The sequence below is a fragment of the Arachis ipaensis genome, chromosome B9 (genome assembly GCF_059453495.1).
Source record: "Arachis ipaensis isolate K30076 ecotype BB chromosome B9, ASM5945349v1, whole genome shotgun sequence".
Taxonomy (NCBI): Eukaryota; Viridiplantae; Streptophyta; class Magnoliopsida; order Fabales; family Fabaceae; genus Arachis; species Arachis ipaensis.
This window is the reverse complement of record NC_142444.1, coordinates 13,304,204-13,320,012: the sequence shown is the minus strand read 5'-3', so window position 1 is coordinate 13,320,012 and position 15,809 is coordinate 13,304,204.

The window sequence follows — 15,809 nt, the reverse complement described above, 5'->3', positions numbered from 1 at the left end:
CGAGCCCACAAACTATCAAAGAAGTCCAACAATTAACAGGGAGACTTGCTGCACTCTCTAGATTCCTACCTTGCCTAGCTTCAAAATCTTTATGTTTTTTTCAAACATTAAAAAAGAAAAAAAAAACTTTTCATTGGACTGATGAATGTGAACAAGTTTTCACGACTATAAAAGAAATTCTTTCAAAATCACCTATTTTACAAACACCCCTTCAAAGGGAACAACTCTATTTGTATTTATCTATCACCGACTGGGCTATAAGCTCTGTTCTTATTGCTGAAAGACAAAAGCAGCAACTGCCGATCTATTTTACTAGCAAGACGCTACAACATGCCGAACTTCGATATCTGAAGATCGAGAAGCTTGCTTTAGCCTTGGTGCTCTTGGCCTGAAGACTTCGGCCATATTTTTAAAGCCATATCATCCATGTTCACACAGATCAATCCTTAAGACAAGTTCTACAAAAACCATAATTAGCTGGCCGACTAGTCAAATGGTCGGTTGAGCTCTCTGAGTTCGACATTAGATATCAGGGACGAGGTCCTGTAAAATCTCAATATCTAGCCAATTTCATCGCCGAATTCACAGTCCCAATCTCCACCGAAGACTCAACCCAATGGTCTTTGTACATCGATGGTTCCTCTAATCCACAAGGGTATGGAGCTGGATTTTTACTTGAAGACAAAAACGGTAACATCATAGAGAAATCTCTACACCTTTCCTTCAAAGCAAGTAACAATCAAGTTGAATACGAAGCTCTCATCGCTGGCCTCAAACTCGTCGTCGATCTAAATATCACCGAACTTAAGGTATACTGTGATTCCTTGCTCATTGTATAACAGGTAAACAACTTGTACCAAGTAAAAGATCCTTTATTATCCAATGCCTTACTGTCGTTCAAAACTTAATTTCAAAATTCTCTAAATGTGAAATTCAACATATACCTCGGGAGAACAACAACCGAGCTGATATCCTATCTAAACTCGCCAATACTCAAACAACCACATCATCTCTTTACCAATCCACACTACTTAACCCAAGTATAGATCTAACAGCAATTTTAAGTCTGGAACATGATACAGATTGGAGAGCACCCTATATAAACTATCTCAGGACAGAGATACTACCAGAGGATATCGAAAATACTCGGCACTTTTGCCGACAAGCTTCATTTTTTACGATATATAACAATTGCCTATACAGACGAGGATTTTCTCGTCCTCTGCTTAAATGTCTCTCCAGGTCAGAAGTTGAACTTGCGCTAGCCGAAGCACACGAGGGAATCTGTGGCACACACCTCGAAGCTCGAAGTTTATCTTTGAAGATACTCCGAGCTGGCTTCTTTTGGCCAACACTGTAACAAGACTGTGAAACAAAAGTGAAAAGCTATGACAATTGCTAGAAGCACAGTCCAATTACACACCTTCCAGCCGAACTCCTTCACAGTTCCGAGGTAAGTTGGCCCTTCAATCAATGGGGCTCGACATCCTCGATCCCTTCCCTTTAGCGGCAAGGTAGGTAAATTTTTTAATAGAAGCAATTGATTACTTTTCCAAATGGATAGAGGCACAACCTCTAGAAAAAATCACCTCACAAAAAATGGTTTCCTTTGTATGGAAATATATTATCTGTAGAGTCGGCATACCTCAGCACATTATCACTGATAATTGTCGCTAGTTTTCCGATCATAAATTCACCTCCTTTTTGTAGGATTTACAGATCAGACAATATTTTTCATCAGTAAAACACCCGCAGACCAATGGCTTGGCTGATGCTGCAAACAAAGTTATCTTACATGCGTTAAGAAAGAAACTTGATGTTTCCAAAGGTCTCTGGGCCAAATTAATACCTGAAGTCATATGGGGATACAACACCACCATCTACTCAACCACAAAGGAAACGCCTTTCCGCCTGATATATGGGTCGGACGCAATGATACCTGTGGAGATCTCCCAAGTCTCCCTGCGAACTCAATTAGCCGACTATAGTACGGCAGATACAGCTTGGCAAAATGACCTGGACACCATTGAGAAAATCCGGTCCTTGATGAGTGGATATTTTATACGCTTTTTGGCATCTTTTTCATATAGTTTTTAGCATGTTTTGTTTAATTTCTATTAATTTTTATAGGTTTTAGTATTAACTTCACATTTTTGGATTCTACTATGAGTTTTTGTGTTTCTGTGCAATTTCAGGTATTTTCTGGCTAAAATTGAGGAGCTGGAGCAAAAGTCTGATTCAGAGACAGAGAAAGCACTGCAGATGTTGTCCGGATCTGACCTCCTTGTACTCGGAAGAGCTTTTCTGGAGCTACAAAAGTCTAAATGCAGTGTTCTTAATGGAAACGGAAAGCTGACTTCCAGAGATTTCCAGCAATATATAATAGTCCATACTTTGCTTCAGATTAGAAGGCCAAAAACTGGCATCCAACGCCAGCCTCCTGCCCTATTCCATGCGTCCAGCGCCCAAAGAAGGAGACCAGTGTCCAAACGCCCAAAGAGGACCTCCTAGCCAGCATTCAACACCCTAGAGGACTCCTAGCACGTGGATCTCATCAAAGCTCAGCCCAAACACTCACTAAGTGGGTCCCAGAAGTGGATTTTAGCACTAAAAGACTATTTTACCCTCCTTAATGTAATCCTTAGTTATTAGTTTAGTATTTAAAGACTTTTTACATCTCTCATAAGGGGGATCTGCCATATTTCGTTTTTCACATTATATTTTCTATCAGTATGAGTTTCTAAACCTCCTAGGTTAAGGGGAGGAGCCCTGCTGAGTTTTATGGATTAATAAAAGTATTACTGTTTCTCTTTAATCCGTGTTTGATTTTCTATTCTAAGATGTATCTTGGTTCTTCATCAATATAAATGCGTTGAACTAGCATAAGGTTATCACATTCTACATGGGTTTAGAGTGAGTCTTTCATCGGATAATGATGAACCACCAGCTTGATTATACATCTCTTAGACGGCTAATCCACGACTTCGTTGGGGACTTCTCGAGACACCAGTTTTAGCCGAAGTATGGGGAGATTAGGGTCTCTGTGATAGATGCTAGAACCAAAGACGCAGCATCCTCTGATCCGGAAGATCCGACCTTGTCTGTGGTGTTTTGAGTAGGATCACTAAAGAGAATGGACTGCAGGAGCTTCACCCTCAATCAGAATGGATCTGCACTAATCCTGGGGTTCAGATCTGGAGGAGTATTGGCGGCTGCTCAAACCAACGTCAATCACATACAGCCTGCCATAGAGAAAATCATTCACAATTGAAGAAGACAGTAAGACCAGAGTTAATCCCGAAAGACAAAGCATCTCCAAGCCTTAACCATCTTCTTATCATTGGTTCCATTTAAATTCACAAAGTATTTTATACATTTTTATGCATTCAAATCCAACAACTTTTCTATCCGCCTGACTAAGATCTACAAGATAACCATAGCTTGATTCAAACCACAATCCTTGTGGGATCGATCCTGACTCGCTCAGGTATTACTTGGACGACCCAGTGCAGTTGCTGGTACAGTTGTATGAAGTGTGAGAATTCGTGCACCAGTCCTCAACAGCAATCACACACCGAGCTATGCAGCAGCATATAGCTCGGTGGTACAACCAGAAGCTCCACCCAAGGTCCTTCAATGTAAATGACTTGTTGCTGAGATGAACCGAACAAGCTAGAAAACCACCTAACCATGGCAAACTAGCAGCTAACTGGGAAGGCCCTTTCTGAGTTATCAAAGTCGTCAGGAACGGTGCATATCGATTACAAACCTTAGATGGTAATACTGTGCCTAACACTTGGAATGTTTCATCTTTAAAGTTGTATTACATTTAAAAGCCAGGGCCAGGCGAGTACTCTCTTTTTCCTACTGCCAAGATTTTTTCCAAAAAGGGTTTTGCTTGTAGAGGTTTAACGAGGCTTGCCTACCTGCACCTTTGTAATCAAAGGTCCATCAATACATCTAACATCCTATATGATCTACTTTACTCTATCTTTCATTGAGCATTTTAATCTCTTTTTGAGGTTAAGCTGTCATTCTGCTGACCTCTATTCAGAGTTGAACTCATCCGATTCCACTTATCAAATACCAAATTACCGATCTATCAAACAAATTGGTCCTTACCGATCAAATAACAATTTACTGATCTATCAAACAAATCGGATAAACAAGTTGCCGATCTATATCCGGAATCAAACAAATCGGACATCACCGATCAAACAAACAAATTGCCTATCTATATCAGACAATCCTATCCTTCCAATTATATCTTTATCATATACAACCATCAAACAACTAATGACTCAAGTCAATCAATAGTATACAAATACATCTCCTATCTGCATTACTTCCAATTTTTGCAAAACAACAAAACCATCACTTATCTTTCTGCACCATAATTCACAATCTGTGAATTATCAATCCATCCTAAAGGTTCAACTTAGATTCCACACCTACAGTTTCAAAAGCATCTCTGTAGAGATGACTAACTACACAAACATCACCGTCGTACGAAATAACTACCAAAAACAATCCATACAAGCTCAAACGCAATTTTATCTAACTATCATCAAATAGATTGCTTTTTCTTTTTCGGTGAAGCATAGAAAAAAAAAACAGTCAAAAGCTTACCAAGGAGCAAATCAGTTTACCAACAACTACTATTAAATGTCCTAAAAAAAACTTAGTATGGTCAAATCAAATATATAAACTCAACCAAACATTACTGTTCAACATTCTCATCCTCTTCCTTGGCCGCTCCATCATCGTCCAACATAACTCCATCTCGAATGATCTTCCCTGGATCCATCTGGGAAAAATCCACCTCAAGAGCCAGGAACTTAGCCTGAAGAGAAGCTCGTTCAAATCCTTCAACAAACGAGTCAAGAATAATTGTCTCTTTGCTCTTTTTCATCTCTTTTAATTTTGTCGTAGCCTCAATCATCCGAGCACTCATACTGGAGAGGTCGGCTTCTTTCTTCTTCAAGTCCTCTACCTCCTTTGCATAATTTTCCTTAGTCAGCTTCAATTCTTTTTCAATCTCAGACAGCCTGGTTTCTAGTTCAGTAACCTTACCATTTTTTACCTCCAACACTTCTTTCAATGTTGGGTCTTGTTTTTCCTTAACCACCTTCCGATATTTTTTCTCTTGGCTGCGCCCTAAGCTCGCCAGCCGAAGACCAACCACCTTCAAAACACAAACCATAACAGACATATACATATGTATATCAACAAAAAATATAATCACACAATAACACACACCAATACCTGCATATACTGATCAATGGCGACGTCACCAACCTCACCCGCCAGAGTCACATCCGCCGACGTCTGACATACCTCGTCGGCAACAGCCATGTAGGAAAAATCCTTCCCCCACAGTGACGAGCCAACATTATGATCGGCAACATCATGCAATTTCTTTTGGTTTTCAAAAAACCCTTGAATTTCTTCCATTGGTACCTCATCCCTAACATCCTCGGATTCCTCTGATAAATCAACCATATCTTGTTTCCTCTTCTTCATAATCATATTTCTCCTCCTCGGCTTACGCTGGTCCACCTCACCAGCACCAATAACCTTCTCTGCTTTTAAAGAAGAGCCCTCCTTATCCAGATTTTTACTTTTTACCGAGCTCTGAGAGTTGCAGCAGACACCCTAGGATACTTCCCTCTTGCAAAAAACAAAACAAAGACAAGTCACTTAAAACGTTAGTTAAAACACAATTATCTCAATACTCCGAATCCTCACCTAGATATTCTATAACAGCCTACCTATTATCCTCCCATTGAAGCAGGTCAAATACCGAAATCAACTCTTTCCAATCAACGACTTCCACCAAATACTCAATGATGCATTCATTCCTTGCACCAATTGTTTCTGCCCCCAGAATATTCTGAGGTTCCGAAAACCACCAAATCGGAAACTTTTCACCTAAGTGCTCGTCCATATAAAATGGGAAGTCTCCCTCAGCATTAATAACCTTCAAATACATCTCCTTAAAGTTTTTAAACAATGACTTATACAGTTTAAAAATAGCAAACTTGGGCAAACTATTCAAGTTCACCCAACCACCCTTCCAAACACCTTTAGCTTGAAACAGAGAGAAAAACAACTCCACTGAAGATGTCTCTTCCAAGAACTCCATCAGAATCTCAAAACCATGAAGAAACGCCCAGCCATTAGGGTGAAGTTGAGATGGTGCACAGTTCAACTGCTTAAGCACCTGACATTGAAAAATCGTAAAAGGCAGTTTCACCCTCAACTATTCCAACACACAACTGTACATGTAAAAAAAATCAAAGCCCTTCTCCTTGTGAAACATCCGGTCACTATCAGAACATGGTAGCAACTCCAACCAAACCCAGAACCACCACAATCTTCCTCTTATCTATTTCCTTAACATCTTCCTCATCCAAAAACAGAGACGAGCACCTCCTAACGTCACCGTTAACCCAGTCGTATGACCAATCAATTTTTCCCTTACTATCTCTTTCGAAACCCATTACAACGACTAAGTAGAAGACGAAAAAGGGGAAAAAATTAAAGAAACTAGAGAAGAAAGACAGCATACCTCTTTTACTCATCACTCTTCAGAAATGACTCTGATAACAAAACCTTGAGCAATCAACAAAACGTTTTGGATTCCAAAACCTTTAACTTCCCACTACTAAAATTGTTTTGGGCTCCACTAAGCAATCACATCAGTTATCTCACAAGCAATAATATCCATTAGGAACACGCACCTTCTTTAATGCGTGTTTAACTCCTTCTCTCTCCTACTAATACAATTATTTTCTAAATAAATTAACTTTTTAATAAAGCACCTTGAAATAGGGGCTCCAAGGGCACACTCAACGGCCGAGTTATAAACTCACTTAACGGCCGAATGATTCATTAAAAGCTCAACCTGCTTCATTAAAACGTATTTCCAGGCTAAGCTTAGAGGGCTATGATATGGCTGTTACAAATCCGATGTCATAACTCGGATTTATGCACCATAACTCGGCACTTTACGCTATAACTCGGCGTTATACGTTACATCCTGGAATAAAAATGTCCGACCAGACGTTATCACTTATTAAAACCTAATAACTACCATTCAATTCAGATGATCAACAGTAATATAACCGACCTTTTATACTCCACCTATAAAGGTATTATATCTTATCCTTAACAGACACACTGAATTCACAGTACTAACTTAATCATCGGAGTGCCTTTTGCAGGTACACTCCCCCCTTTGTTCATCCTCTCCGTGACGTGACACCCCTCTGGATGAAGAGCTTGCATAATCCCAGCTTACAGCTCGGCACTAAAGGCTAAAGCTCGACGTCGACTCCTGTAGCCGAGGTTACGTCCAGGTTATTCACACAAGAACAAGATCATTAATGACATGACAATATTAAAATTATTTTATAATATTAAAAATTTAAATAAGATAATTAAAATATTAAAAATAATTTTAAAATTTATCCAAAATGTTAAAAATAAAAATAATAATTTATTCTTATTAGGAGTACTGTTTGGTTGTTCATGATAATGTTGGATAAATTCGGTATGACTGCAAAGGAAAAGATTTTCAGTGATGTTTGTGGGCCAAGAATCATGAGCCATCAAGTAGCCAAAATTTGTGCTTTGAATTCTGCCCACAATGTTTATTTTGAGTCCATTATGTCACGGCCTTGGACACACTCCAACGCTACCGTGATGGTACTCGGACTTACTCAACCTCTTGAGCTAAGACCGAGTGCCATCACGGTAGCGTTGGAGTGTGTCCAAGGCCGTGACAATTTGGTATCCGAGCAAGGTTCGAGAGGGAGCACAAGTCGCTTGTGGGAATGGCTTCTAGTATCACCATGGAGCATGTTGAGTCTCAAAGGGGAAGTGATACTATTCTTTCTCAATGGGGAGGCAAGAAGGTCCGTTCTTCAAGTGAGCCTAGAGGTAAGGACTCTAACTTCTTAGAAGAAAGAGTTTCTATGTTGGAAAATGTTCTATCCTCTATGGATGAGCGCTTCCAAAGGATAGAACATGACAAGGAGACCCTCGAGGCTCACGTGTTAGGAGAACTAGATGCTTTCAAAGAAAGCATGCTCCAAATCAAAGAGAAGCTTGAGAATTCCTTAAAGATATTTGAGGAAGTTCGAGTTTGGTTCGAGGAGGCAAAATCTCGACCAACCATTATAAGGGAGACGACAAAGATTGATCTCCCCAAGCTAAAGGAGTTCAAGGGCGTAAGGGACGCTCGCGAGGTGGAGAACTTCCTATGGCAAATGGAGAGGTACTTCGAAGGCCAAGGGGTGGTCGAAGAAGCAATAAAGGTACGCACTGCAGCTCTCTACCTTTCTGATAATGCTACTTTGTGGTGGAGGAGAAAGTGCGTAGATATGGAAAAAGGGTACTTGCAACATAGCCACATGGGAAGATTTCAAAAGGGAATTGAAAAGACAATTCTTCCCTGAGAATGTGGTTTATGAAGCAAGGAAGAAGTTGAGGGAGTTGAAGCACAAGAGTACGATTAGCGACTACGTAAAGGAGTTCACTACTCTCACGCTTCAAATCCCCAACTTAGCATCAGAGGATGCATTGTTCTTCTTCATTGATGGACTCCAACCTTGGGCAAAGCAAGAACTACAAAGAAGGAATGTTAAGGATGTCGATGAGGCCATCGTGGTGGCCGAATCACTCATTGAGTATCATAGGGGAGACTCTAAACCCAAGTCATCCTCCAAGCCTAGTTCTACTAAAGGGGGGGGAGACAAGGGAAAGAGTTTCTCAACCAAGAAGGAAGGAAAATACTCTTCAAAGAAAGAGTACAAAGAAAAGAAAAAGGCTTTCATGCCCAAAGGAGGATGCTTCATGTGCAAGGGACCACACCAAATAAAGGATTGTCCCAAGCTAGGGACTTTGGCATCTATCGCCGAGGAACGAGAAGCTCAAACTCAAGTAACTGAGTGTGTTGGATCTATCCAACACATGAATGCTGTGAAGGGCAAAGAGGCAAGCACTACAGAAAAGAAAGGCTTGATGTATGTCAAAGCCTTTATCAATGAAAAACCCGTCATGGCTATGATCGACACTGGTGCTACACACAACTTCATCACGCCTGATGAAGCAAGGAGGCTTGGGTTGAAGATCACCGAAAAGAATGGTTGGTTCAAATCCATGAATACCAAGGGTGAACCCCTTAAGAGAGTAGCAAAAGGGGTTGAGATGACTCTTGGTTCTTGGAAGGGCCTTGTGGATTTCTCAGTAGCACCCATGGACGATTTTAAAATAGTCATCGGGCTCGATTTGCAAAGGAAGGCAAATATAATACCTATGTCATACTACAACGTAGTATGCGTCATGGAGAAAGGGTCTCCATGCATGGTCCCTACAGTCTCTAAAGTTGGCAGACAATCGATACTGTCTGCCATGCAACTCAAGAAAGGGTTCAAGAAGGGAGAGACTACATATTTGGCTCTATTACAAGAGGAGTCAACATCCAAAAGAAAAGACGTTCCTCCCAAAATCAAGGAAGTCCTTGAAGAAAATAAGGATGTGATGCCTCCCGAGTTGCCAAAACAACTACCACCTAGGAGGAAAGTGGACCACAAGATTGAATTGGAGTTAGGAGCAAAGCCGCCTGCCTCAACACCTTATAGGATGGCACCGCCAGAACTCGATGAGTTGAAGAAGCAACTCAAGGATTTGCTAGATGCTGGGTTCATCCGTCCGTCGAAGGCACCTTATGGCGCACCAGTCTTGTTCCAAAAGAAGCATGATGGTTCATTGAGACTATGCATCGACTATCGAGCACTTAACAAGGTAACCATCAAGAACAAATACCCCATTCCTTTGATAGCCGATTTGTTTCATCAACTTGGTAGAGCCAAGTGGTTCTCAAAGCTAGATTTGAGGTCAGGATATCACCAAGTGAGAATTGCCGATGGTGATGAACCTAAGACCACGTGTGTCACAAGGTATGGATCGTATGAGTGGTTGATGATGCCTTTTGGCTTGACCAATGCTCCTGCGACCTTCTGTACCTTGATGAACGAGATTTTTTTACCTTACCTTGATCGGTTTGTAGTGGTCTACTTGGATGACATTGTTGTCTATAGCAATACTTTGGAGGAACATGTAGAACACTTACGAACCGTGTTCAAGATCTTGCGAGAGAATAACCTATATGTGAAGAAGGAAAAGTGTTCCTTTGCAAGGGACGAAGTCCACTTCTTGGGACACATCATTAAAGATGGAACTCTCTGCATGGATCAAGGAAAAGTGAAGGCTATCAAAGAGTGGGAACCTCCAAACAAGGTATCTGAATTGAGGTCATTCCTTGGGTTGGCTAATTACTATCGGAGGTTTATCAAGGGATACTCCGCTAAGGATGCACCATTAACTGATCTTCTCAAGAAGAATCACTCTTGGGAATGGTCAAAGGAGTGTCAAAAGGCCTTTGATGAGTTGAAGGCTGCTATCACAGAAGGACCAGTACTAGCACTACCCGACTACTCAAAGGTATTTGAAGTCCACACTGATGCTTCTGACTACGCTATTGGAGGAGTTCTAATGCAAGAAGGACATCATATTGCCTTTGAGAGTCGCAAGTTGAATGATACAGAGAGGCGATACACTGTCCAAGAGAAGGAGATGACCGCGGTGGTGCATTGTCTGAGAACTTGGTGTCACTACTTGCTTGGTTCACACTTCATCGTCAAGACAGACAATGTGGCTACAAGCTACTTCCAAACTCAAAAGAAGTTAAGCCCCAAACAAGCTAGGTGGCAAGACTTCTTGGCTGAGTTTGATTTCGAATTCGAATACAAGTCAGGCAAGACTAATGTGGTAGCAGATGCGCTGAGTCGCAAGGCTGAGTTAGCGGCTATTTCTATGGTGGAAGGAGATATTATGCATATCATCAAGGAAGGGTTGCATCACGATCCATTAGCCAAGAAGTTGGTGGAGTTGGCTAGAGAAGGTAAGAGCAAAAGATTTTGGTTAGAAAACGACCTTCTCTACACAAGAGGGAGAAGACTATACGTTCCTAAATGGGACAATCTGAGAAGGAAGTTGGTAAGAGAATGCCACGACACCAAGTGGGCTGGTCACCAAGGTCAGCGAAGGACCTTAGCACCTATTGAATCTTCTTATTATTGGCCTCAAATGAGAGATGAAGTGGAGAGCTATGTGAATACTTGTCTTGTGTGCCAACAAGATAAGATTGAAAACAAGACACCAAGTGGGTTGTTGGAACCTTGACGAATGAATTTTTGACGGTTTAGAATTTCACAAATAAAATCTCGTTGAAGTATAGTCTCTAAACCAACAATAATCCTTTCATGCAAAAATTTGTTTGTCACAAGTACAAACCCCTAAAATCTATAAACCGAAGTATTTAAACCTCGGGTCGTCTCTCAAAGGACTTGCAGGGTAGTGTTCTTGTTATTGGTTATGGACTTGTTTATTTTGGGGTTTTGGATGAGGAATGTGAATAGTAAATGGTAGGAAAACTTTATTCACAAAATGGTCTTGGCAAGGTTTGGTTGTCAAGGGTCTTCATCATTATCACTAGCCACAAGTATGGTAGTTGCAAGGATTAATCCCACTTAGTCATCCTTAAATCGATTAACAAAGGAAAGTCAAGTGAGTTATATCAATCCTAGTCCATAAGTCCTAGCTTTCCACTAATTGGATTAATGAAGGCTAGAGTTAATGGCTATCAACTATCAATCAATTGGACACTAGTGACTCAATAAATCCTAAGTTACCTTCTCAAGCCAAGAACATAAAATTCTAGTCTAACATTCTTCCAAGCATTTAATCAAACACTTGGAAGGCACAAAAGAAAAGTATAGTCAATCACAACAAGAATGAATTCTAACTACAATTGAATGTAAAGAATTAACAACAACAATCAAGGAAATCACAATTATCATGAATTACCTCAAATTGCATTATTGAAAGAAAATAAAGAGAACAAGAGTATCTCAATTACAAAACCTAGAAACAAAATAAGAGAAATTACAACAAGAGAATAGGGATAGAGAGAAGAACCAAAGTGTAGCAATCATCAATTGAAGGTAGAAGTAGAAGGAGACTTGAATTAAACCTAGAACTATGAGATCCTAATCCAACCCTAATTCCTAATCCTAATTCTAGAGAGAAGAGAGAGCTTCTCTCTCTAACTCTAACTACTTCTAAAACTAAACTATGACTAATGATTAAAGTATCTCCATTCCTCTTCAATCCTTGGCTTAAATAGCATCAGAAATGAGTTGGATTGGGCCCACAAGGCTTCTAAAATTGCTGGCCACGTGTTGCATTAAGTGAGTCATGTGCCACCAACGGCGCACCCGCGTACCGTGCGCGTGCGCACCCCTATGCGCGATGTAACTATGGCAAATCTTATATCGTTTCGAAGCCGCAGATGTTAGCTTTCCAACCCAACTAGAACCGCATCATTTGGACCTCTGTAGCTCAAGTTATGGTCAATTAAGTGCGAAGAGGTCAGGCTTGACAGCTTTTTGGTTCCATCATTTCTTCATGAGTTCTCAAACTTTACATGCTTTTCTTCATTCCCTTAATCCAATCTTTGCCTCCTAAATCTGAAATCACTTAACAAACATATCAAGGTATCTAATAGAATCAAGGTGAATTAAATTTAGCTATTTTAAGTCCTAAAAAGCATGTTTTCACTCTTAAGCACAATTAAGGGAGAAGTTATAAAACCATGCTATTTCATTGAATAAATGTGGGTAAAAGTTGATAAAATCCCCAAAAATCAATACAAGATAAACCCTACAAATGGGGTTTGTCAACCTCCCCACACTTAATCCAAGCATGTCCTCATGCTTAAGCCAAGAGAGAAACAAAGGGTATCAACATTTATTCCATGTAAATGAACTACATGAAACCTAAACTATATGCAACTAAATGCAAAATGGTTTTACCTACTTGGTTAAAAATAAATCAATCATCCAAGTCATACGTGCACAAGTAGGGCCAAGATCATATAACGATTCATGAATCCTACCAATTCGAATATCAAAATGAAGTTCAAGTAGACTTGCGAGAAGAACGCTCATGAAAGCCGGAAATCAAGGAATTGAGCATCGAACCCTCACCGGAAGTGTTTGCACTCTAGTCGCTCGGTGTTTGGGGTTGATTCTCTCAGTTCTCCCCTAACCATGCTTTCCAAGATTTGTTTTTCTTCTAACAATCAACAATTATTCAATGCATGCATACATGTATCATGAGGTCTTTTCTTTAGGTTGTAATGGGGTTAGGGTCAAGGTAGGATCATATATGGCTAATGGACTTAGGATTTGAATCTTTGATTAACTTAAACTTTCCCACATAACCTATATAATGACCTATACAATTAAGTACTAATCTAACTACCCATTCCTCACTTTTTCACATACTCATGCATTTTCTTTTCATTTCACAACACTTATGCATTGATTCTTATTGAGCTCCATTTTGGGGCATTTTGTCCCCTTTATTGCTCTTCTTTTTTTTCTTTCTTTTTCTATATACATTTTTTTCTTTTCTTTTCTTTTTTTCTTTTTCACTTTTATTTCTTTTTCTTTTCATTTTTTTCTTTTTCTTTCAAACTATACACAAGAACATCAATGCATAAGGTCTATACATTTAATCAATACATGAGTATGTACCAATTCCCCAATATAAAAATACAAAACACAAGCACCCTTTTATCCGAACCAATGTCCCAAAGTTTTCCCACTCTTGGATGACACTCACACTCACTAGCCTAAGCTAATCGAAGATCCAAATAAAGGACATTCATTGTTTTCCGCTTTAAGGCTTGTAATGTGCTAAAATAAGAACAAGTGGGTTAAGCGTAGGCTCAAAATCGGCTAACAAAGGAGAGTAAAAGGTAAGGCTATTTGGATAAGTGAGCTAATGAAATGATGGCCTCAATCATATAAATGCATGAATACAAGGAATAATGGGACATATAGATTCAAACAAATCAAAGATCACAATCATAGAAAGAGAACAATTACACGCAAGAAGGAAAATAAGTGGTTATAAGATGTAACCACACCATTAGGCTCAAATCTCACAAGCTTGTGTTCTTAGCTCAAAACCATGTTCCAAAATAAATTCTTTCAAGCAAGTTCAACAAAAATTTTCAAATTGGTGGGGTGCCCTAAAAACATAGTTTTTTTTTTTTTTTTTTTTTTGGAAAAGAAATCATCACCATAACCAAGTAGTCCTAATATGAAAGAAGTGGTAAGAATATGTACAAATTCTAACTGACATGCAACCTATCATGCAATGCAATAGCTACTCCAACAAAGAAAAATAAAAAAATTTGGTGTTGAAAAGGAAATTGTTACCCATGGAGATCGGTCGAATGACCTCCCCACACTTGAAGATTGCACCGCCCTCGGTGCATGCAAAGGAGAGCAAGGTGGATGGGTTGCTACAATTGATGAGCTTCTTCGAAAGGTTGTGCGGATGACTTGTTCGTTGCCCCATTTAAAAGCTTTTTCGTTTTCTCCTTTCTTGGTGGCCAGCCTAAAAGGAGAGAAAAAGAAAGAAAATTAAGCCTACAACAAAGATATCAAAGTAAATAGAACAGAGGCGGGGGCTAATGCCAGATAAGAGTATGATTCTCTACTACATGGTAGCTACAACATGTGAGTGAGAAATCAATATAAGCAAAAAGCATATCAACTGATACTTGATGCAAGAGTAAAGTTAAGGCATGGAAAGTATATTGAGCATCAAGATCAAATAAGAATTGACACAAACAAGATTAGTGATACGCATGAAAGCATGTGATTCTATCCTAACTCAATGATGAAGCGGTACAAGAAAAAAAACAAAGGGTAATGAATTAGGAAGGGCTAAAGCACTAATCTTGTGTGTTGACAAATATTACAATTAATGTAACAAGTCATGAAGCACCAAAACAAATGCAAGAAATTCTCAACAATTGAGTGAGAGAATTCAACACCATTATTAAAATGAGAAATTTAGAAAATAAAATGAGAACAAATAGAATTAAAATGCAAAGAATAAAAGTGTACAAATGTAATAGACAAAAGGAAATGGAAGAAGAGAAAAAAAAATTTTTTTTCATATTTTTAATTTTTTTAGTATTTTATTTATTTATTTATTTATTTATTATTATATTTTTTTTATTATTATTAAAAAAAATTTTTTTTATTTATATTAAAAGAGAAAAGAAAAAAAAATCTTTCAAGAGAGGAAAAAAATGAGAAAGAAAGAAGAAGAGAAGAGGAAAGAAGGAGAAATGAGGAAGGAGAAAAGCAGGGTGCAAATCCGCGCGCGCGCACAGCGCGCTCACGCGTGGATGCAGCAGGGACGATCCGCACGCGCGCGCACAGCGCGCTTACGCGTGGATGAGCTTGTGCTCCCAGCACAATGCTGGCACAACGTGCGCACAACTCTCTGGTTTTTGTACCAGAAGTTGCGGAAGTGCAATGTGCGCGCGCGCGCACAGCGTGCTAGCGCGCCGATGGCCCTTTTTTTTTTTTTTTTGCCCAAAAAGCAGAAAAAATGCCCCAGAGCTCCCTATAATGTCCAAAACTCTTCTTTATTCAATCAAATATCAAACAATTCACAAAAATGCAAATTGATTTTAGGATTTATTCATCTACTACTAATGAATACAACATACTAACAACCAATCTTTACAAACAAATCAATATGAAATGAAAATCTACCTACAATGGCAACTCAAATCACTTATTATACAAAACCAAAAGAGAATGGAAAGAGGTTACCATGGTGGGGTGTCTCCCACCTAGCACTTTTAGTTT